At 40.2% G+C, this 22,185-nt stretch overlaps 1 protein-coding gene across 8 annotated transcripts in view; it reads left to right on the forward strand.

Moving 5' to 3' along the window:
* The window catches only part of MPPE1 (metallophosphoesterase 1), a 58,328-nt gene that overhangs the window by 12,211 nt on the left and 23,932 nt on the right, over nucleotides 1-22,185 (forward strand). For 4 of the 8 annotated variants that reach the window (XM_047827281.1, XM_047827280.1, XM_047827279.1 and 1 more), the window contains one exon: nucleotides 7,927-8,011. The gene's annotated coding sequence lies outside the window, so the exon portion shown is untranslated. Of the gene's footprint in view, nucleotides 1-7,926; nucleotides 8,012-21,440; nucleotides 21,529-22,185 lie in introns of those variants that run through there. The other 4 variants (XM_047827282.1, XM_047827276.1, XM_047827283.1 and 1 more) reach the window with 1 other exon arrangement.

Consider the following 22,185-nt stretch of genomic DNA (forward strand, 5'->3'; position numbering starts at 1 on the left):
CCATTTCTTCACTGGATCATTTGTTTTTTGGGTGTTGAGTTTGATAAGTTCTTTATAGATTTTGGATACTAACCCTTTCTCTGATATGTCGTTTGCAAATATCTTCTCCCATTCTGTCGGTTGCCTTTTAGTTTTGCTGATTGTTTCCTTTGGTGTGCAGAAGCTTTTAATTTTGATGAGGTCCCAGTAGTTCATTTTTGCTTCTGTTATCTCTTTTTTTTAATGTTTATTTATTTTTGACACAGAGAAAGAGAGCCAGAGCCAGAGTGGGGGAGGGGCAGAGAGAGAGGGAGACCCAGAATCTGAAACAGGCTCCAGGCTCCGAGCTGTCAGCACAGAGCCCAACATGGGGCTTGAACTCATGGACAGCGAGATTGTGACCTGAGCCAAAGTCAGACGCTCGACCGACTGAGCCACCCAGGAGCCCCTAACATGCTCTTTTTAAAGTCAGAAATCTTACATTTTATTCTCATCTTGAAATAACATTTCTATTACATACACTTGTTTTTGAAAGTCTTTTATTGATTTATACATGAAGATATGTATATAAATGAAAATTCAATCTTTAGAAAGTCTCCTCTAACCAATAGGCTTTAGGTGTTTAATCATCTCTTTCCAGTAATCCAGAGTGAGGTTGATGAGAAACGGTTTGTATCTTTAAGGAGAATGCATTTTTCTTGGGAAGGCAAGACTCACATGTAGAAAACAGTAAGATGACTATTGAGCAGTGCTTGCAGAGTTGATGCACGGACTTTTAGGAAGAGGGCGGCCACCAGGAGTTGGAGTACCTGGGCCACCAAGCTGGAGTTGCTTGGGTACAGAAAGGACATTTTCAAATCTGTATCAGGATAAGTTGCTTTTTTTTTTTCTGAGTGAAATATCCAAGTCCATCTTAATAATTAATTCAAGATGAATTATTTTAAGATGGCCCAATTAAATTCTGTTTAAGGCATTGTGCTAATTTCTGGGGATACAGCAGTGAATAAAGGATTTAAAATACTCCTACAGCCTGTTCTTTTTCCTAGTGGTGACACTGGGGACAAGAATATCCCTAGAAAGATCATCACTAAAGGGGGAACAGGCAGAGAAAAATGACAGGAACAGCAAACAGTATAAGAAGCTAATATTTAAAAAAATAAAAAGGTAATTACTTACTGGAATTAGTAATATATTTTTCTTCTGATTCATTTACCATAGTTGAAAATGCATTCTCTTTTCTTCTGAAACTGGCTGGGTCTACATATGAAAAGTAACTGAACTATGACATGATCTATAAACTAATTAAATTGTTTCAATTACTCTGGATTGCCACAGGGATTGGCAATGATTAACACAGTATCAAAGGCTAGTTTATGTGTCATAATGCAATCTGAGGTCTCTTTCGTATGAAACCCAAGATTTATTTTTATTTATTTATTTTTATTTTTTATTTTTTTCCAATATATGAAATTTATTGTCAAATTGGTAAAACCCAAGATTTAAAGCTTTTTAAAAACTTTTTTCTTTCTTTCTTTCTTTCTTTCTTTCTTTCTTTCTTTCTTTCTTTCTTTCAGAGAGAGAGAGAGAGAGTGAAAGCGAGCCCAATGTGGGGCTCCATCTCATGAACTGTGAGATCATGGCCTGGGCCAAAATCAAGAGTTGGATGCTTAACCGACTGAGCCGCCCAGGTGCCCCATCTAACATTTTATATCTAGTAAAGGGTTTAATCCTCACAACAATATTATGAAGTAGATATTGGTATCATTCCCACTTTACATATCCAGAACAAGGGATTAAGGAACTTGTCCAAGACCACACAGTTAATGAGCGGTAGAGTTGGGCCTTAGGTCCAGGAGGTTAGTCCCACAGTTGAAATGCCTAACTACTGCACTAAACATAAGGTTGCATAGAGTCATGGCGACATATCCGGTTATATCCAGTTCCAAGTCATCGGATGGCACCCGTTCCAGGCCATTTCAAGAACTTTGTAAGCTCCAGGCTTGTTTCAAATTAAAAATCCCATTGCATTATATTAAACATTAAAATGCTTCCACACCCATGTTAAAAACTATATATGTATTTGTGTTGTTGCTGTAATACATTTGGAAGGATTTCAAAAAGAGCACTTTTGCTTTTGAAATTACTTAATCTTGAATAATATTCAGTCTATACTTGACCGATTTCTTGACAATCTCTGGGCACACTCACGGATTTGATCAAAGCAAGAAAAAATGTTTTTATGAGCAATAACGTTTTTATGAAAACTCAAGTTTCCAATGAATAAATTGGATACATTTTATAGTGTTAATGAAACACATTAACTCCAATTTCACAGTTTTCCTTTCTGTATTTTAGAATTAAAAGTTATTATAAAATAAAACCCAGGCACAGGAAACCACACAGACCGAATGTGTGAGCTATGAATTATTATAAAGCAAACACTCTTGAAACCACCACTCAGGTCAAGAAGTGCAACTTTTCCAGACACCCCAGAACCCCCTACCCAGTTGCTGTTCTCAGTCACATCACTCTGCCCCCCAAAATAACCATTATCTTGACTTTCATAATAATCACTTCCCTATGCATCTTTGTAGTTTTACTACCCACATAGACAATGTAGTTTGGTCTTGTCCATTTTTTATAGGTCTTTTGAGCTTCTTTTAATTTATTTTTAAGTTATTTTGTTTTTATTTATTTATTTTTGAGAGAGAGAGAGAGATAGAGAGAATCCCAAGCAGGCTCTTTGCTGTCAGCACAGATCTTACCACTGTGAGATCATCCCCTGGGCTGAAACCAAGAGTTGGATGCTTAACTGACTAAGCCACCCAGGTGGGTTTTTTTTGTTTGTTTGTTTTTTGGGTTTTTTTTTTGGTGTTTATTTAAATTCCAGTGAGTTAACACAGTGCAATATTAGTTTCAGGTTTACAGTTTCCTGATTCAACACTTATATATGACCCCTGGTTTTCGTCATAGTTTCTTTTAATTTAAAAGCTCCATTTGCGGGGCATTTGGGTGGCTCAGTCGGTTGAGCATCTGACTTTGGCTCAGGTCATGATTTCACGGTTCGTGGGTTCAAGCCCCACTTTGGTCTCTGTGCTGACAGCTCAGAGCCTGTAGCCTGCTTTGGATTCTGTGTCCCCCTCTCTCTCTGCCCCTCCCCGCTCATGCTCTGTCTCTGTCTCTGTCTCTCTCTCAAAAGTGAATAAAGATTAAAAAAAATTTTTTTTCAAGCTCCATCTGCCATCCTCTCCTTTCCTTACAATCTATTTGTTGAAGGCCCATAGAGTTTGTCCTGTAGAATTTCCCACAGCCTGGATTTTGCTGGTAGCACACTCACACCCAGTTTAACATGTTCCTCTTTCCTCAGTAGGCCATGCACGTTGTCACCTTGATCGGAAGCTTGATCGGCTTCTTCCCCTTGGCAAGAACAGAAGATGGTGTGTTCTTTTCTCAGGCAGAAGAGACCTAATGCCTGATATGTAATGCTAGAACTTGTCACTGCTCAGTGATATTAATTCAATAGGAGTTACAAAGTAGACATAATCTAATTATATCCTGTCTTTTTCATCTATTCACTTGGAGTACTTCCATAAAACATTTCGAGATCAACTCTTTACTAACCCAGTGTACAGTTCATATAAGAAAACCAGGGTACATTATAATTCTTTCTCTTTATTTGTTTGCTGTGTTGATTATATTTTCATGGTGCAGTTCAAAAATTAGTTTCTTATTTTATTATCTATTTAAAAAAATGTTTATTTACTTTGAAAGAGCTTGAGTGGGGGAGGGGCAGAGAGAGAGGGAGACAGAGAGACAGAGAGACAGAGAGAATCCTAAGCAGACTCCTCTGTCAGCATGGAGCCCAATATGGGGCTCAAATTCACAAACCTGGAGATCATGACCTGAGCCTAAATCAAGACTCACATGCTTAACTGACTGAGCCACCTAGGTGCCCCCCAGATTAATTTTTTAAAACAATATTAATATGAACTCATGGATTTCAAGGTATCTCATGGGTTTTAACTCATTGTAATTATTATCTTTGTTGAGGTTCAGATATCCTGATCTTTGACCTGAGCCTTTTCAAGTTGCCTTTAAGTCTTTTAGATATCACCCTAGTAATCTTGGATAGACCTTTTTGTCTACTTTGTAACCCCTGTTGACAAAGCAGGAAAGAACATCCAAAGAAATAAAGACAGTGTCTTCAGCAAGTGGTTCTGGGAAAACTGGACAGCCACATGCGGAAAAATGAACCTGGACCACTTTCTTACAACATACACAAAAATGAACTCAAAATGGATAAAAGACTTAAATGTAAGACAGGAAGCTATCAAAATCCTCGAGGAGAAAGCAGGCAAAAACCTCTTTGACCTTGGCTGCAGCAACTTCTAACTCAACACGTCTCTGGAGACAAGGGAGACAAAAGCAAAAATGAACTACTGGGACCTCATCAAAATTAAAAGCTTCTGCACACCAAAGGAAACAATCAGCAAAACTAAAAGGCAACCGACAGAATGGGAGAAGATATTTGCAAACGACATATCAGAGAAAGGGTTAGTATCCAAAATCTATAAAGAACTTATCAAACTCAACACCCAAAAAACAAATGATCCAGTGAAGAAATGGGCAAAAGGCATGAATAGACACTTCTCCAAAGAAGACATCCAGATGGCCAACCGACACATGAAAAAATGCTCCACATCACTCATCATCAGGCAAATACAAATCAAAACCACAATGAGATACCACCTCATACCTGTCAGAATGGCTAGCATTAACAACTCAGGCAACAACAGATGTTGGCGAGGATGCGGAGAAAGAGGATCTCTTTTGAACTGCTGGTGGGAATGCAAACTGGTGCAGCCACTCTGGAAAACAGTATGGAGGTTCCTCAAAAACTTAAAATTAGAACTACCCTACAACCCAGCAATTGCACTACTAGGTATTTATCCAAGGGATACAGGTGTGCTGTTTCAAAGGGATACATGCACCCCAATGTTTATAGCAGTGCTATCAACAATAGCCAAAGTATGGAAAGAGCCCAAATGTCCATCGATGGATGAATGGATAAAGAAGATGTGGTATATATATATATATACTATTACTCGGCAATCAAAAAGAATGAAATCTTGCCATTTGCAACTATGTGGATGGAACTAGAGGGTATCATGCTAAGAGAAATTAGTCAGAGAAAGACAAATATCATATGACTTCATTCATATGAGGACTTTAAGACCCAGAACAGACCCAGAACAGATGAACATAAGGGAAGGGAAGCAAAAATAATGTAAAAACAGGGAGGGGAACAAAACATAAGAGACTCATAAATATGGAGAACAAACAGAGGGTTACAGGAGGGGGTGTGGGCGGGGGGATGGGCTAAATGGGTAAGGGGCATCAAGGAATCTACCCCTGAAATCATTGTTACTCTATATGCTAACTAATTTGGATGTAAATTAAAAAAATTAAAAAACCCGAATGTAAGCATACTAAATAGGTAAATAAATAAAATGAATTAGGAAAAAAATAATATTTCCACATTTTATCTTATTTAGAAATGATCTAAATACTCAACAAACATCTATCATTTAACTTAACCTACTATAACTCTAAGGTTTTAAGTTACCAGAAAGATTTTGGAAGTTATTTTCAAGCAGACATATTATAAAACGGAAGTATTGTTGAAGGATTTATTTATAAACTTTTATACCACTTACATCTATTTAATTCATATGTTCCTAATGATTATTTTTGGACTGCTCATGAAAATCGTATGAGACATTAGTAAGCTAGCCATCATCTTAAGTAATTTTGGTGTTGTTGACAAATTGTGTAACATATGCACGTTTGGCAAGTATCAAACGTCACAGAAGTAAAAAAAAAAAAAAAAAAAAAAAAAAAAAGAGGTTAGACTGGGAGAGAGCCAAAGCATAAGAGACTCTTAAAAACTGAGAACAAACTGAGGGTTGATGGGGGGTGGGAGGGAGGGGAGGGTAGGTGATGGGTATTGAAGAAGGCATTTTGGGGGATGAGCACTGGGCATTGTATGGAAACCAATTTGACAATAAATTTCATATATTGAAAAAAAAAGTCACAGAAGTAAAGAACCGAAAATTTAAACATGACTTCCTTTTTTTTTAATTGCTGTGTTTGACATACATCAGACAATTAATTTGCTCTATTTTTTATTCTTAGGATAAATTGTAATTTTATGATCTTGTTAAAAGATGAAGTGAGGCATATTAAAAATTTTAAGAGTTTATTTGATATGGAAGCAACCTGTGTCCATCAATAGATGAATGGATAAAGTAGATGTGGCATATATTTACGATGGAATATTATTCAGCTGTTAAAAAAAAGAATGAGATCTTGCCATTTGCAACGACATGGATAGACCCAGGGGATATTATGCTAAGTGAAAGAAGTCAGACAGAGAAAGACAGATACCGTATGATTTCACTTATATGTGGAATCTAGAAAACAAACAAACAAACAACCCAGAAACAGATCCGTAAATACAGGGAACAAACTGATGGTTGCCAGAGGGAAGGGGGTGGAGCAGGGGTAGCATGGTTGAAGGGGTGTGGGAGGTACTGGCTTCCAGGTATGGAATGAATAAGTAATGGGAATGAAAGGTACAGCACAGGGAATATAGCCAATGGTAGTGTAATATGTTGTCTGGTGAAAGATGGCAGCTCCACTCGCAGTGAGTATAGCATAATGTATATAGAGTTGTTGAATCACTATGTTGTACACCTGAGCCTATTGTAATGTTGTGTGATGACTCCACCTCAACAAAAAAAAAGAAAAGAGTTTATTTGAGCAAAAGTCTATTCAGATGGGGAAGCATCAAACTGGAAGGGGCTAGAAGGCACTCTATGGACAGGAGCCTAGGGAAAGACTCAGAGAAGGTGTGGAAACCAAGTCAGAAAATCACTGATTGTTTACAGCGTAAAGTCTAGTTGGCTGTTGGTGCTTGGTTGTCCTTAGGTTTCAAATTCACAACCTTGAGCTATTTATAGACCTTGGTTTTAGTTTGCTTAGGTGAGCTGTCAAGAGCATTAGAGTCATTTCAGTGTGATGGCCTCCTTGTTTCATGAATTCAACAATCTTAAATATCTAGTAGAAATAACTTAAGCTTATTTGAGTAGTAAACCCAAGTAGAATATAAACACATGCCTCCATTATCCTAAATGCTGATGACTCTGAAGACATGCCTGTTTTCATTAAACCAGTAATATTAAATTAGCCCCATTTTCCAAAGATGATTCCAGTTCACGTGAACTTAAAAGGTACTTGGATTAGTTCCAATTTTTCTGAAAGTTTTAGCAATATCTAATTGGTGTAAGTGCTTGTGTTTTTCTAAGCCAATTAAAATAGATCTCTTATATGGGATTTTAGATTAATTCTGGTAATACCCTCTGGAGGGAGAAAATGCCACACACACGCATCGTACATACATAGACACAAACATGCAGACAGACACAAGAATCTTAAAGCTTGCATCCTAAAATTTTAGCTGTGAGTCAGGCCAACATAGCATTCAAACCCCACAGGTTTATATAAAATGGCTGGATCCAAACTGTGTTTCTGGCAGGTGGAACAGGTTTAGGCTACCTGCTCAATGAAGCCTACCAATATTTGGGGGGAAGACTTTCATTTGCCCTGATATGTAATGATAGAGGCTGTGGACTGAATTTTAGGCAAGAGCTCTTTTGGAAACACCAACAGATTGAGGATTTTAAAAGCTCATCTGAGTGGATAAAATATCTAGTTCATTTTTGGGAAGTTAGAGTAAGGAGCCCTTCAGTTGAGGGACCAACAGTAACCTCCTTGGAAGTTTCCATTTCAGAGAGGTTTCTTGGCTTCTTGAAACAACAGTTCCTATCATCAGAGGTTTGGGGCAACTGTTACTTAGAAAGTTCCCCCCTTTTGTTTTTTTCTTAGGTGCAGAACAGTTCCATTTCCAATGTCCTGACCTTTCACAGTATCTGCAAGAGTCTTCAGATGAACAAGGGAGATGTGGGAATTGGTAAGAAGGATGTCTGGGCTTTGAATTACTTCCAGGGTGTCACTTTCCGTCTTTGTAAAGATTCGATTAGTAAGATGGGGTCAGTTGTTTTTAATTCCTCAAAGAATTCGGTCACCTCAATGATAATAGCAAGGGGGTGACTCTCATCCAACTACATCGTTTTGAATTTGTTTCTTTATTTCAGAAAGATTTCCGACTAAGATGAAAATCTGAGGATTCCCAAATTCCAGATTTATAGCTATGTGCCTTTGGGATGTTTTTAAGTCATTCCACAAAGGCTAGAGTTTGTTTTCTTTTCCTCTGAGTACATAGTTCCATTTTAGCCCAGTTATTCATAGGTGAGGAGGCCTTAAAAACAGCTCCTCTTGGGCCCTGAATGCTGGCCTCCAATTGGGAAACTTCTGACCACAGACTCTTAAAAAATCCTTTCAAATATATTATTATCAGGTTTGGTGAAGACAAACGTTGAGTTTTCCTGGCAGTATCGACCCTCCCACTTTGTTTCTTTCCAAAGGTATACCTATTACAAATGTGACTCAAAACCAAAGTCAATAATTATGCCTTTTTATAGCTTAACCAGGGACCCAAGAGGATTTCCAAAGCGGGTGCAAAAGACGCAGCTACCATGATCTAGAGCTACTCCCAAAGGCAGCCAGAAGAAAGAAAGACTTGGGGCGCTTGGGTGGCTCAGTGGGTTACGTTTCCGACTTCGGCTCAGGTCATGATCTCACGTGGGGTTCATGGGTTTCAGCCCCACAGCGGGCTTGTGCTGACAGCTCGGAGCCTGGAGACTGCTTCGGATTCTGTGTCTCCCTCTGTCTCTGCCCCTCCCCTGCTCACGCTCTGTCTTTCTCAAAAATAAATAAACATTTTAAAAAATTAAAAAAGAAAGAAAGACTTAAGTGAGCTTCCTGATCTCTGGCAATAGTCAGTAGGATATCAGCAACAGTGGAGTGCAGCCCACATCTCTGTGTGGTCAACTACAAGTTCTTGGGGTTCCCCAACCTGAAGGTTGGCTGTTTGCAGATGCAGGTCTGACAGCCTGACACAAAATGGACAATAAGGAAAGCAATGGCTGCCCTTGGGAGAGCAAGGATCAACAACCAAAGAGTTCTCAAAACCAAGAGTCACCCAAGAGTAATACCCAAAGAACTGGTTCTTCCAAGTGTTTCCTCCTGCTAATCCAAATATAGATAAACAGGGGCTCTTGCTGTCCTCATTTGATCAGAAATCTGTGAGGCTGACTTGGTATGAATTTTTACTTTTTGCAAGCTTTGTCAGACATCCTGAGTTCTCAGCTACAACCTCTAAAATGATTGAGGTGTCCCACCTGTCCTTTGTGATAGTCAAAACTCTAGCGGAGTAAAAAAACAAAACAAAAACAAAACAAAAAAACCAAAACCCAAAAAACCAAAAAACAACCATCTTTTCCTCTATTCTCTGAGGTTCGGTGAGTGGGGACTGTGAATTAAAGCTATGAGACAGAGTAACAGGAAAAAAGTTTATTTTGCAGGCACACAGTGCCTTCTCAGAAAAGAAGTAAAAACTCGGAGAAGCAGTTAGGCCTGGGGCTTATATGTCATTTTAAAAAAGGATGATAATTGTGGGGTAGACGCTAGACAAAGCAAACTGGGGATTTGGTAAATTGTGGGAAGGTGAATAGGAGAAGTATATACTAGTAAGTTTTGTTAGGCAGTCTCAGGTGACTTGTCTTCCAGTACAGGAGAAGGGACATCTTTAAAAATGGAAATTCCCATTATGAATGGAAGCGAAAGGTATGCCCTGCTTTTAGTCAGATGGGGTGTGGTGGTGTAGACTCTTGCCGTGTTTGTTGTTTCTCAGTGCCTTCAAGGTAAAAATAATCATTATGCCAAAGTGGCATGTTCTGGTCTCCTTCACAAGTTTCCATAGTGAAGAGGTTGGGGGCAGGTTCCCCCAAATGTAACCCTTTCGCCTGTGGACTATCTTGGGCTGAAGGTGATGGAGACCCTGTGGGATCAAGAGAAACTTTTGCCCCTCCCTTAACTATGTAGAAGAATCTCAATTGGGGCTCTTTCCAAGAATAAGAATTCTTACCAGAGATAAACTTTACCTGAGTGACCCACGTGTATGGTGAGGCAAAGGTATATGAATTGCATGCCTTCCCTCTGAAGTCCCAGACCCTTACTACTTTCTTCTTAGTTCAGGATGACATATATACCTCATTTGGAATTTCCATGTCTGTGTGGATTCCCAGGACATATGGCATTAAGTTTGACTTTCTTCTGTTAACCTGTCTCATGTCAATTTGATTCTTAGTCCAGGTAGAGAGACCTTGAAGGGGGCAGGATATTCTTCCTCCCCGACAGTGGGGTACACACCCCCAGCATGGCTGATTCCAAGTGATGTTACCAGTGTGATGTCACCGCTTGTGGATTTTGGAACAGCGCACATGGCTTCAGCATACCCCTGTCTGTATCTCCTTTCTTCCACACCAAGAGTCCTGGTGTCAGGGGCACAGGGCCTGATAGATTAGAATATCCCACAGTTATTAAGTTGCCTTATCCCCTGTTATACATGCAAAAGAGTTAGAGTAACACCATAAGTACCATTGTTAGCAATATGCTTACTGAAAACAGCAATTTGTTTTTGCATTGTGCTCTCCATTCTTCTATTAAAAAAAAAGTTGTTCTATATCTATTTTGTCAGAGTGCATAGCTATTACATACCATACTTTCTCTTTTAACCAGAACTTGGTCTGAGTTCAAAAGGAACTGTATCTCCGATGTTCACCATCAATGCTTTTACATCAATGTCTCTCCCTCGTCCCTTCAATTGTCCAAAACTTGTTTTCTGGAAGAAATCATGGGAACTCAATTCTCTGAATTCTTGCATGTTGATAACAGTTGTCTATGACTCTAACACTTGAAATTCCATTTTGCTGCATATAAAAATCCTTGGTCACATTTTCTTTCCTCATGAAATCAGAGTAGGTATACTCTGTTTTCTCCTGTCAAAGTCGGATGATAATCTTGTCAGGGAGCAAGAACTCCTGTCCCCTTCAAGGTCTTTCTAGCTGGACTAAGAATCAAATTGACATGGGACAGATCCACAGGGGAGAATCAAATGTAACAGTGTACTTAACGGGGAATCCACAGAAACACGGAGATTCCAAAGACACTCAGAATGAGGCGTGCATGTGTCCCTCAAGGGGGTAGGGGTCTGGGACTTCAGGGGAAGACATACAATCCTCAGGAATAATGTAAAAGAGTAAATGCTTGGTAAACAAATGTTTGCTGAGCCACTCGGACACATGGGACATAGAGGACTTTGGTCAACATGTCTTGCTAGGCTCCTTCTTGTCAACCACACCCGGTAGTATAATGTGGTGATCTGTGGTGATAGCTCCCTTCCCAGAACAGGTCCTCGAATTCTTTTTAGACACTTGTGGGGGAAGTAAAGAGCTTTTTTTTATGTATCTGCTGGGTTTTGATTGCTTTTTCGACTCACAATAATCTTCGTGCCAAAGTAGCCCATCTTGGGGTGGCCTGCCCTAGTTCCTACAATATCAATATTTTTCCCTCATAAATCACTTTTTTCCTAGATGCCCAAATATATTTTCTTAGCATTTTTCTTTAAAAATCTCATCATCTTACTGGAATGTGTCTTAATGCTGAACATTCTGAATGAATATTCTCAGGTACATAGGGAGTGCTTTCAATATGCTTCGAATATGTACATTTTTTATTTCAGAAAAACCTTCTTGAATTACAGGTTTTAGAATTGTTCTCTGCTATGACTTTTCATCTGTAAGATATTCTTGCCTATCCTCCACAGTTGTCATATTCTTTGAAGCTCATTTTACCTTTCCTCCATTTCTTTTTGATTTTAAGATCATTGTTTATTTCCTTTCCCGGTCCTTTTGGTTTCTGTTTCTTCATTTTTCTTCTCTTATTTCCAATTCTTTCCTGAGTTGTTACTTCATTTCTGAGTTTCCCTAGTCCTGATTTAGTCTGCCTTCATTGTCTTGATGTCTTTAGCTTGTTTTGAAATCATAGGCTCTGGCTCGGGTGTGTTTTGTGGGCATGTCTTTGTGGCGTGCTTTTGTTGTCTGTAGGGATGTTACTCTACTTCTTGCTCAATTTTCTTCTGACGATAACTGATAGTTTTCAACCATGAGTCTTGAAAAAAAATTTTTTTAAGTTTATTTATTTTGAGAGAGAGAGGACAAGTGGGGTAGGAGCAGAGAGAGAGGGGAGAGAATCCCAAGCAGGCTCTGCACTGTCAGCACAGAGCCCGATGCAGGGCTCGAACTCACAAACGGTGAGATCATGACCTGAGCCTAAATCAAGAGTCCGACACTTAACGACTAAACCACCCAGGCTCCCCAACCATGATTCTTTTCTAATGCACATTCTTACGTGAATTTACTTCTCCTCGGCATCCAAAAGGAGCGCTTTTGCCAGTTCACTTAACAACGCCTTCTGTTTTTCGTGAGTATGTTAAAACATGCAAGCTTGCCTACTGAAATTTCTCTTTTCCTTCTTTTCTCTGTCCTTTCTCTTTCCCACATTTCTCTTGTCCTTGTCCTGCAAAATTCTTATTGCATCCTAGGAGTTTCCACCCCATGGAGGGTCTTATCTTTATCCCTGTGGAGAAGGAAGGATTGTTTTAACCCTTCAGGTCTATTCGTGGGCTCCTTGCATTTACTGCTATTGGATGGATGACCTTCCTATTTTTTGATGATGTTCTTTCCATAGGGGAAACTCAATGCTGTTTCAGGTTTCCTCTTTTTTTTTTTTAATGTTTATTTATTTTTGAGAGGGAAACAAAGAGACAGAGAATGAGCAGGGGAGGGGCAGAGAGACAGGAAGAGAGAAAATTTGAAGCAGGCTCCAGGCTCTGAACTGTCAGCACAGAGCCCGACGCGGGGCTCAAATCCATGAACCATGAGATCATGACACCTAACTGGCTGAGCCACCCAGGCACCCCAGGGTTTCTCTATCTTTAGGTCCATTAGACGTTTTATTGTTCCCTGTTTCTGCTCACACGTACTCTGATAGCACCAAATCTTGCAGCTATGCTGTGATTCATCCTCACTGCCTTTACATTTTGGGGTCTGTGGGGATAATTTGTCAACTAATTTTGTCCCAACCATTGTCCAGGGGTTTTGGTTTTATCTAGTTACTCAGTCCACTGCATCTAATAGATAAATGGCCCTTGATCCATGTTAAAAAAAAAAAAGGGAAATTTTAATGAGTTAGTCTTAATAATTTGCACTCTGGACTCTGACTTGAAATAAACACATCAGGGCAGAACAAATCAGAATAATCCTCCTGGGAAAGCACTAACCAAGCTGCTTAAAAGCAAGTTTCCTGAAAAGTAATTAAAGTTCCCTAAACTAGAATCTCTGACAATAAATAACATATCTTAATGTTTTCAATTTATCCAATATATGGTAGTTGCCCCCCTTATCTGAATTTTGCTTTCGGTTACCTGTGGTCAACCATGGTTTAGAAGCAGATAATCTTCCTTCTGATGTATGATCAGAAGGTCAAAAGTAGCCTAATTCTGCATCACATGCCTACGTTACTCACTTCATCTTATCATGTAGGCATGTTATCATCTCACATCATTATAAGAAGAAAGATGAGTATAGTGTGATAAGATATTTTGAGAGAGAGACCACATTCACATAACTTTTATTATAGTATAACATTATAATTGTTCTATTTTATTATTAGTTGTTGCTATTAATCTCATACTGTGCCTAATTTATAAACTAAACTTTATCATAGGTATGTATGTATGCATAGGAAAAACCAGTATATGTAGAATTCAGAACTATCTGCCATTTTGAGCATCCACTGGGGGTCTTGGAATCTATCCTCCATGGATAAGGGGGCATTGCTATATTTTTACTGGGAATTAGTTACGTGTTGTGTATTCTGTTATAAGCTATTCTAGATAGGAATAGGTATGAAACGTAGCCCCTCTCCTCAAGGAGTTTCTAATTTAGTTAGGATTATGTTGGATACCTGAAGTAGGAAGGTGATTTGTAAACTGCAATGCTATAAACCATGTCAGTCATTTAACCTCTTGCTGCAGGGGTCTCATGTGAAAACTCCCCTTCTCCATTGTTCTCTGTAATTTATGAAGATCACATTGCATGCACTACTTGGAGGGAAGGAAAAATGGATAGACCAGGTTGTTGTTGTTTTTGACCTTTATAACCTAAAACAGAACCCTGAAGGGGAGCAGAATTTGCCACCTCAAAATGTCTGTTTGGCATAAGGATTGTTGTTTTGAGCTAAAGGCAATGAAAACCGATCAGATTCAGGAAAAGCTCTTTACTGCCTCCTCAGTTACCTAAACTTACATTGGAAAGGGGGGCCTGTATCAGGGAGAGAGTTATTACCTTTTTACCTAGGAAACTTATGTATATAATAGGTCAACCATCGTTTTCTAAACATCTCCTCTTGCCTTCCTGTGAATGGCCTTCCTTGCCTTTGCAACCCCAGCCCCCAACCCCTTTCGTTAGTTCAGGATGCTATATAAGCCTCAGTAACCTGGCTGCTGGCTGCGGCTGCCTTTTGGAATATATATATATATATATATATATATATATATATATATATATACACACACACACACACACACATATACATATATATACACATATATACATATATATACACATATATACATACATATATATATATACATATATATATATATATGTATATATATATGTATGTTTTTTGTTAGTTTGTTTGTTTTTTTGAGTAGACTTCATGCCCAGCATGGAGCCCAATGTGGAGCTTGAACTGACGACTCTGAAATCAAGACCCGAGCTGAGATCAAGAGTCAGATGCTTAACTGATTGAGCCACCCAGGTGCCCCTGCATCTTATATTTTTATGGAGCTCTTGTAAATACTGTTAAAAAGAAACCACAAGCCCAAAATGGAGTCACTTGTGCTAGGCCATGTCACCAAACCAGGGTTTAATACCTAATCTAATTGTGGCTGCAACCTCCACCAGAAATGTAGTCTTAACTGAGCAGTCAGGAATTTTGTGGTCAGCATCAGTAAGGTAATGTGGCACATAGGCCCTCTCTGCCCCCAAAGAAAGATGAGGTACCCCACCTAATAAGACCCTTTTGTCCCCAAATGAAGGTGAAGTCACTTGAAATAATTTTTTTTTCCTGTTTATGACTTATTTGTCCTGCCTTTAAAAACTTTCCCTTTCTGTAGCCCTTTGGAGCTCTCCTCTCCTTGCTAGGTGGGCTGTCAGTGATTCATGAATTCATGAATAAAGCCAATTAGATCTTTAAAATTTCCTCAGTTGAATTTTTGTTATTTAATAGTAAAAAGTGTGTGTGTGTGTGTGTGTGTGTGTGTGTGTGTGTGTGTGTGTAAGTAGGCTCCATGTCTAGTGTGGGCCTGAACCCATGACTCTGGATCGAGTCACATGTTCTACTGACTGAGCCAGCCAGGCGCCCTGAAATTTGTTTGTTTTTACCTGTTAATCTGTTCTTATCAATTTGATTCGACCAGTTAAAGAACCTACAATACAGGAAGGGAAAATGTTTCCATCCCCCAAAGGATGTTTACCTTAAGAAAAAAATCCGCAATGGTCAAAGAACCAAATCTAAGTTGCAAATGGATAACTGAGGTAGGAAATGGCTCCTTTAAGTTCTTTTGCCATCTTGAGCAAGAACTCAATGTGTCAAGTCAAGATTGATAAACCAGATAAACTGAGAATAGTAATTTACATGCAAACAATTCTCTCATTTATAAAATTGTTAGTGAGCTCTCATTCTGCTTTTGTGTTCGATTTGCTTTTTTGCTGTTTGCATACTTGTATCTCCCCCTCTCCCTCCCTCCCCCTCCCCCAGCCCTTCACAGCTTGGTTTTGGTGCCTTTTTAAAAATTTTCCTGGTGATTGTCTATAGAGTTCAGTACCGTGTATAGCCAAGTCAGGAGTCTGCTCTGTCAGATATCCTGGGACTTTGGCTCTTCTCTTGAAATGAGGGTAGAATATCATGTAGGGCAGATAGAACACTACATTGTCCCCCAACATGACTCCCAGTGTATACATCCTGTTGAATCTTCCCTTTCAGTGAAGGTGGGACCTACGAATGTGGCAGACTACCACTCCTGTGAGTAGGGTGTGATACATGGTAACAGTGAAGTGTAAAGGTATTTAAGGTCCCTAACAAGTTGACATTAAGTCAATCAAAAGAGAGATTATTTTAGGTGGGCCTGATTTATCATGGGACTCCTTTAGTTCTAGAGAAGAAACAGAAGTCAGATAGATTTGAACCAACAGCAGCAGAAGCTCTCTGGTTGGCCTTGAAGAAGCAACTGCCATGCTGTGGGAAGTGCCATGGGGCAGGCACAGCGGGAGGTCCTGGGAGCTGAGAGCTTGGTCCTATAATCACATGGAGCTGAATTCTCCCAGCAACCATGAACTGGAGGAAGACTCGAAGCAGAATGTTGTAAATTGCTCAGTTTGTGGTAACTTGTTACCCAGCTATAGAAAGCGAATACACAAAAGTCCTTCTGCTGAATGTCAGGATTCATACTGTCTCTCCCCTCAGCTTCGTCTCTATCTCACAGCACAATCCCTAGCATAATCTGTGAAAATTTAGCCCCTAGGAACAGAAAGTCTCAATGCATGTCTGTTGCATTGCATGGGTGAATGAAGGCAAGAATGCAAATAGCTGGACACTCTGGAGTTTCTGCTTCATGTGTTTCACTTTTCTCCAAGGTGTTCATGCACAGGATGCAGGTAAATATTTTTCGATAGGGCAATTATGGTTAAAGTGCCAGAATGATTGTTCAACTATGTCCCTGAGGCTGTCTGGTCCTGGACTTTTGTTTGTTGGGAATTTTTTGATTACTGATTCAATTTCTTTGCGGGTAATTGATCTATTCACATTTTCACTTTCTTCCTGATTTACTTTTGGGAGTGTATATGCTTCTAGGAATTTACCCATTTCTTCTAGGTTGTCCAAGTTGTTGGCATATAATTTATCATAATGTTCTTTTATAATCCTTTGTATTTCTGTGATGTCAGTTGTTATTTCTCCTCTTTCATTCCTGATTTTACTTGAGTCTTTTTCTTTCTTTCTTTCTTTCTTTTTTTAATGAGTCTGGTTAAAGGTTATCAATTTGTTGATATTTTCAAAGAAGCAGCTCCTGGTTTCATCTGTTCTATTGTTCTATGTGGAACAATCTGTCCTATTGTTTTTTAGTTTCTGCTAACTTTCTGTTCTAATCTATTATTTCCTTCCTTCTACCGGTTTTGTTTTTGTTTTTCTTCTTTTTCTAGCCCTGCTAGATACAAGGTTAGGTTGTTTGAGATTTTTCTTGCTTCTTGAGGTAGGTCTGCATTGCTATAATCTTCTCTCTTAAAAAGCTTTTGCTGCAGCCCAAAGATTTTGGACCATTGTGTTTTCGTTTTCATTTGTCTCCATATATTGTTTGATTTCTTTTATTTCTTGGTTGACTCATTCATTGTTTAATAGCATGTTATTTAGCCTCCATATATTTGTGGTCTTTCTACATTTTTTCTTGTGGTCGATTTCTAGTTTCATAGTGTTGTGCCTGGAAAAGATGCATGGTATGACTTCAATCTTTTTGAATTTGTTAAGACTTGTTTTGTGACTTAACATGTGATCTATTCTGGAGAATGTATCATGTGTTCTTGAAAAGAATGTGTTATCTGCTGTTTTAGGATGGGATGTTCTGAATATATCTGTTAGATCCATCTGGTCCATTGTGTCATTCAATGCCACTGTTTCCTTGTTGATTTTGTGTTTGGATAATCTATCCATTGATGTAAGTGGGGTATTAAATTCCCGTACTATTATTGTATTACTATCAATTACTTCCTTTATGTTTGTTACTAGCTGCTTTATGTATTTGGTTGCTTCCACGTTGAGAGCATAAATACTTATAATTATTACATCTTCTTGTTGAACTGTTCTCTTTACGATTATATAGTGTCCTTCTTTGTCTCTTGTTACAGTCTCTGTTTTAAAGTCTATTTTGTCTGATAATAAGTATTGCTACCTTGACTTTCTTGTCACTTCCATTTGTATGATAAATGCTTTTCCATCCCTTCACATATTAATTATACTTTTAATGATACTTTTTAAAAGGACATATATAATTCTTTTTCAAATTAAAATGCATCATAATAATTTTGTTAAGTCGGATTCTGTTATGCTTCAGGTATAAATGAAGTACTTTTATTTTTATTTTTTTAAGTTTATTTATTTTGAGAAGGAGACAGAGAGAGAGGATGAGCAGAGGAGGGGCAGAGAGAGAGGGAGAGAGAATCCCAAGCAGACTCTGTACTGTCAATGCATGGAGCCCGACACGGGGCTCAGTCTCACAACTGTGAGATCACGACTTGAGGCAAAATCAAGAGTCAGATGCTTAACTGACTGAGCCACCCGTGCACCCCATGAAGTACTTTTAAAATGTATTTCATAGTTAGGTCTATGTTTTTTGGACTTAGCAAACATTACAAAAAATTTTAACCATACACAAGAGTGGAGAGAAATATAATGAATGCTTATATTGGTTTTCTATTGCTGCTGTAACAAATCACTATGAATTTAGTGACTTAAGGCTACACAAACTTGTTATTGTTCTGTAGGTGAGTAGTCCAAATGAAGTCTCACTGGGCTAATCAAGGTGGTTCTGTGAACGAATCCATTTCCTTGCCTTTTACAGCTTCTAGGGGGCTACGTGCCCACATTCCTTGGCTTGTGGCCCCTTCCTTCCTCCATCTTTAACATCACTAACAGCAGGTGGAGTCCTTGTTAGGCTGCATCTCCCTGACCCTCTGCTATGCACTGAATGTTTGTGTCCCTCCAAAATTCACATGTTGAAATCCTAATGACCGTGGTGACGGTGTTTAGAGGTGAGGCTTTGGGGAGGTGTCCGGTCCTGAGGGTGGAGGCTTCATGAATGGGATCAGTGTTCTTATAGAAGAGACTTCCTGGGGCTCCCTCACCCCTTCTACCATGTGAGGGCACAGTGAGAAGGTGCCAGTGATGAACCAGGAAGGTGGCTCCCAATTTTCAGCAACCATGCTGGTACCTCAGTCTTATATTTCCAGCGTCCACAAGTTTGAGAAATACATTTGTGTTGTTGATAAGCCACTCGGTATTTTGTGTTTTGTTATAGGACTGACACACTCCTGTGTTACCTCCCCTAACTGACACAGCTGTCCTTCCATAGGGAAGGACCCAGTGATTAGACTGGATAACCCAGGCGAACTTCTCATCTCAAAGTCCTTAACCTTAATCACACTTGCAAAGTCCCTTTTCCCATGCAAGGTAACATAGTCACAGGTCCGGAGATTGGGATGTGACAGTCTCTGGGGGGCCATTGTTCTTCTACCCACTATGCCATGCACCCCTCTTCTTGCTTCAACATTACCAACATTTTGCCAATGTTGTTTCTTCTCCTACTTCCCTGTTTGTTTTTTAATTTCCTGCAATATTAAAGCAAATTCCAGAAATCTTATAATTTGGCTGTACTTTAGTTTCTCTAGCCTTAAAAAAAAATTAACCACAATAGCATTATCACAGCAAAATCACCAACAATTCTTTGCACATCCATTCCACGTACAAGTTTCCCAATCTTTAATTCTTTTTTTTGAAAGCTAGTTTGTCCTAATTCTGACCCAAACAAGACCCACATATTTGCTTTGGCTCAATGTGTCTCTCAAGCCTGCTTTATAACAAATTTCCCTCCCCTCCTCTCTCCTTTTTTTTTTTTTTTTTTTTCCTGATGCTGTTTATTTGTTGAATAAAGAAGGTAGGCCATTTGGGCTGTAAAAATTCCACATTCCGGATCCAGGGAATTGCTTCCTGGTGGTGTCATTTAACCTGTTCGTTTGGTCCTGTATTTCTTTAAGCTTGGAGTTAGTTATAGGCTTTACTGGATATATTTACTTTTTTTTTTCTAGTTAGTGAGAATACTTTAGAGATGACGCTGCATACTTCTGTTGCATCATGTCAGTGTGCATATGGTGGCAAGTTGTGATGGTAAAATTGTTAACCAGGAGGTATTTGAAAATATTACAATATTCAGGGGCAACTGGGTGGCTCAGTCGGTTAAATGTCCAACTTTGGCTCAGGTCATGATCTCGCAATTCGTGGGTTCCAGCCCCGCATCCGGCTCTGCGCTGACAGCTCAGAGCCTGGAGCCTGCTTCGAGTTCTGTGTCTCCCTCTCTCTCTCTCTGCCCCTCCTCTGCTCATACTCTGTCTCTCTCTCTCAAAAATAAATAAATGTTAACAAATTTTTTAAAGAAAATATTACAATATTCTTAATCAATAATAATGTTTCCATTTACTGCTTACTTACCAGATAGCAGGCATTTGGTATCTGGTCTGCTAGCTGGTTGCTTTCTATACGATTTCTATTATATCTCTGCACATTAAGTATACTCAGCAAAAATATACTAGAATTCGTTGGTTGGGAGACCCTGTGTGTTATTGCTTCGAGCTTCAGTTTTACTTCTTGTAACGTGGGGTAATGGTTCTTGCTCTTAATTTACAAGCTTATTCTGAGGATTATTTGAAGTAATGGATGTGAAGGCCCTTTGAAAAGTAGACCATGCCATGCTATACTGTTATTAACATTAGTTTGAAAAAAATGAAAACTAAGTCCCCAACAGTCGCTCTGATGGCCTCATTTATTCATCACACACTCCCTGAAGGCACTTTGCCAGGCCCTGGAGAAGACGACGGTGAGGGAGACCCAGCGTGGGACTCTGGAGCGCGGTCCAGCGGGGCAGGAGAAGGGAGCCAGCAATCACAGCGCCACCCATCGACGCCGCGCGGAGGTCCGGCGGCTCGGCTTCCCGCCGCAGGCAGCTCCCCGGCGCCCGGGGCGCGGAGCCCGCCTCGAGCCGCAGCCGTGCAGACCGGAAGCGAGACCGGGGCCGCCCTGACCCACGAGCGAGGCACCGGGGCCGCCGCAGGGCCGCCCTGACCCGCAACGGCCGGCGCACCCCGCCTCCCCTCACGGGCGCTCGGTGCGCCAAAGGCTTCGCGGCCGCCGCGCCCCCCTCGCCTTCCCGGACGTTGTTCTGGGGGTTCCAGGGAAGCTGCAGCACTAAGGACTCACGGGGAGAGAAAAGTCTAGAAGACATTAAGGATGGCGCAAAGGACCGAGTCGTTGCGGAAGATGCGACCAAGTGTTGGGTTTTGCTTCTTTGCACCGACTGTTTAGGAACGCCGTGAGCCGCAGGGCCGAGCCGCTACCGGCTGGTCTGTCCGCACCGCCCGAAGAGTGCCGGGAGCCCGCGTTCCAGAACGCCGGCCCCCGGCGGAGGCGCGGCTGGGGGCGTGCCAGGGGCGGGGCTAGGGCGGGCCTCTCCATGGCGACTGTGCGTTTCCCCGCCCGCCCGAGGCCGGCGGGGCGGGGTTCCAGGGCCGACCGGGACGCGCCGGGCCATCCGCGCGGAAACTGGAAGCTGGCGGGGATGGTCGGCGGGCTCCAGGACAGGTGAAGTGATGGGGGTCCGGCTTGCCCGGAAGCCTTTGCTTTCTGATCCGCCTCCCTTGTTGCTCTCCGCCCACAGCAAGCAAGATTTTCCAGGAATTCTTATGACCGTGTTATATAATATTTAGGCTTCTAGGTTAATTGCTATTTCTTGTTACTGCAAACTGGAACCTCCTTGCCTTTTTAGCATTGCAAGTTAGCCTATTGAAAAAACGGTATTCTGGGAATTAGTCATTCTTTGCTGGAGAATCACGATTACTTAAGGCCCCTGTATTACATCGTAGGGCCCTCTCTCTAGTTTACCTATGTAGACTGACAAAAAAAAATACGTCTTATTAAAAAATACCATTTAAGATGGAACATTTAACATGCAAATAGCCATTGATGACACTGTGGTAATATGCTTAAGATAATGGGCAAGTAAGAGAAAAAAACTACAGGTCAGTGCATGTTAAACATGTTTTAATGTTGTTTTTGGGTGGAGGGAATTTAGATATTTAATGATAGCTTTGAAGTTAAAAGTCAGTCAACGGATAAAATATTTTGTTCCCAGTTATTGGATTGCAGCTACTGTTCTTATGTGTTGGGCAATGTAGAACAATGTTGTAATAATATAGAGCAATCTTAATATTTTATGCTGTAATTTAAAAGAGCTATTCT

The sequence above is a fragment of the Prionailurus viverrinus genome, chromosome D3 (assembly GCF_022837055.1).
Source record: "Prionailurus viverrinus isolate Anna chromosome D3, UM_Priviv_1.0, whole genome shotgun sequence".
Lineage (NCBI taxonomy): Eukaryota > Metazoa > Chordata > Mammalia > Carnivora > Felidae > Prionailurus > Prionailurus viverrinus.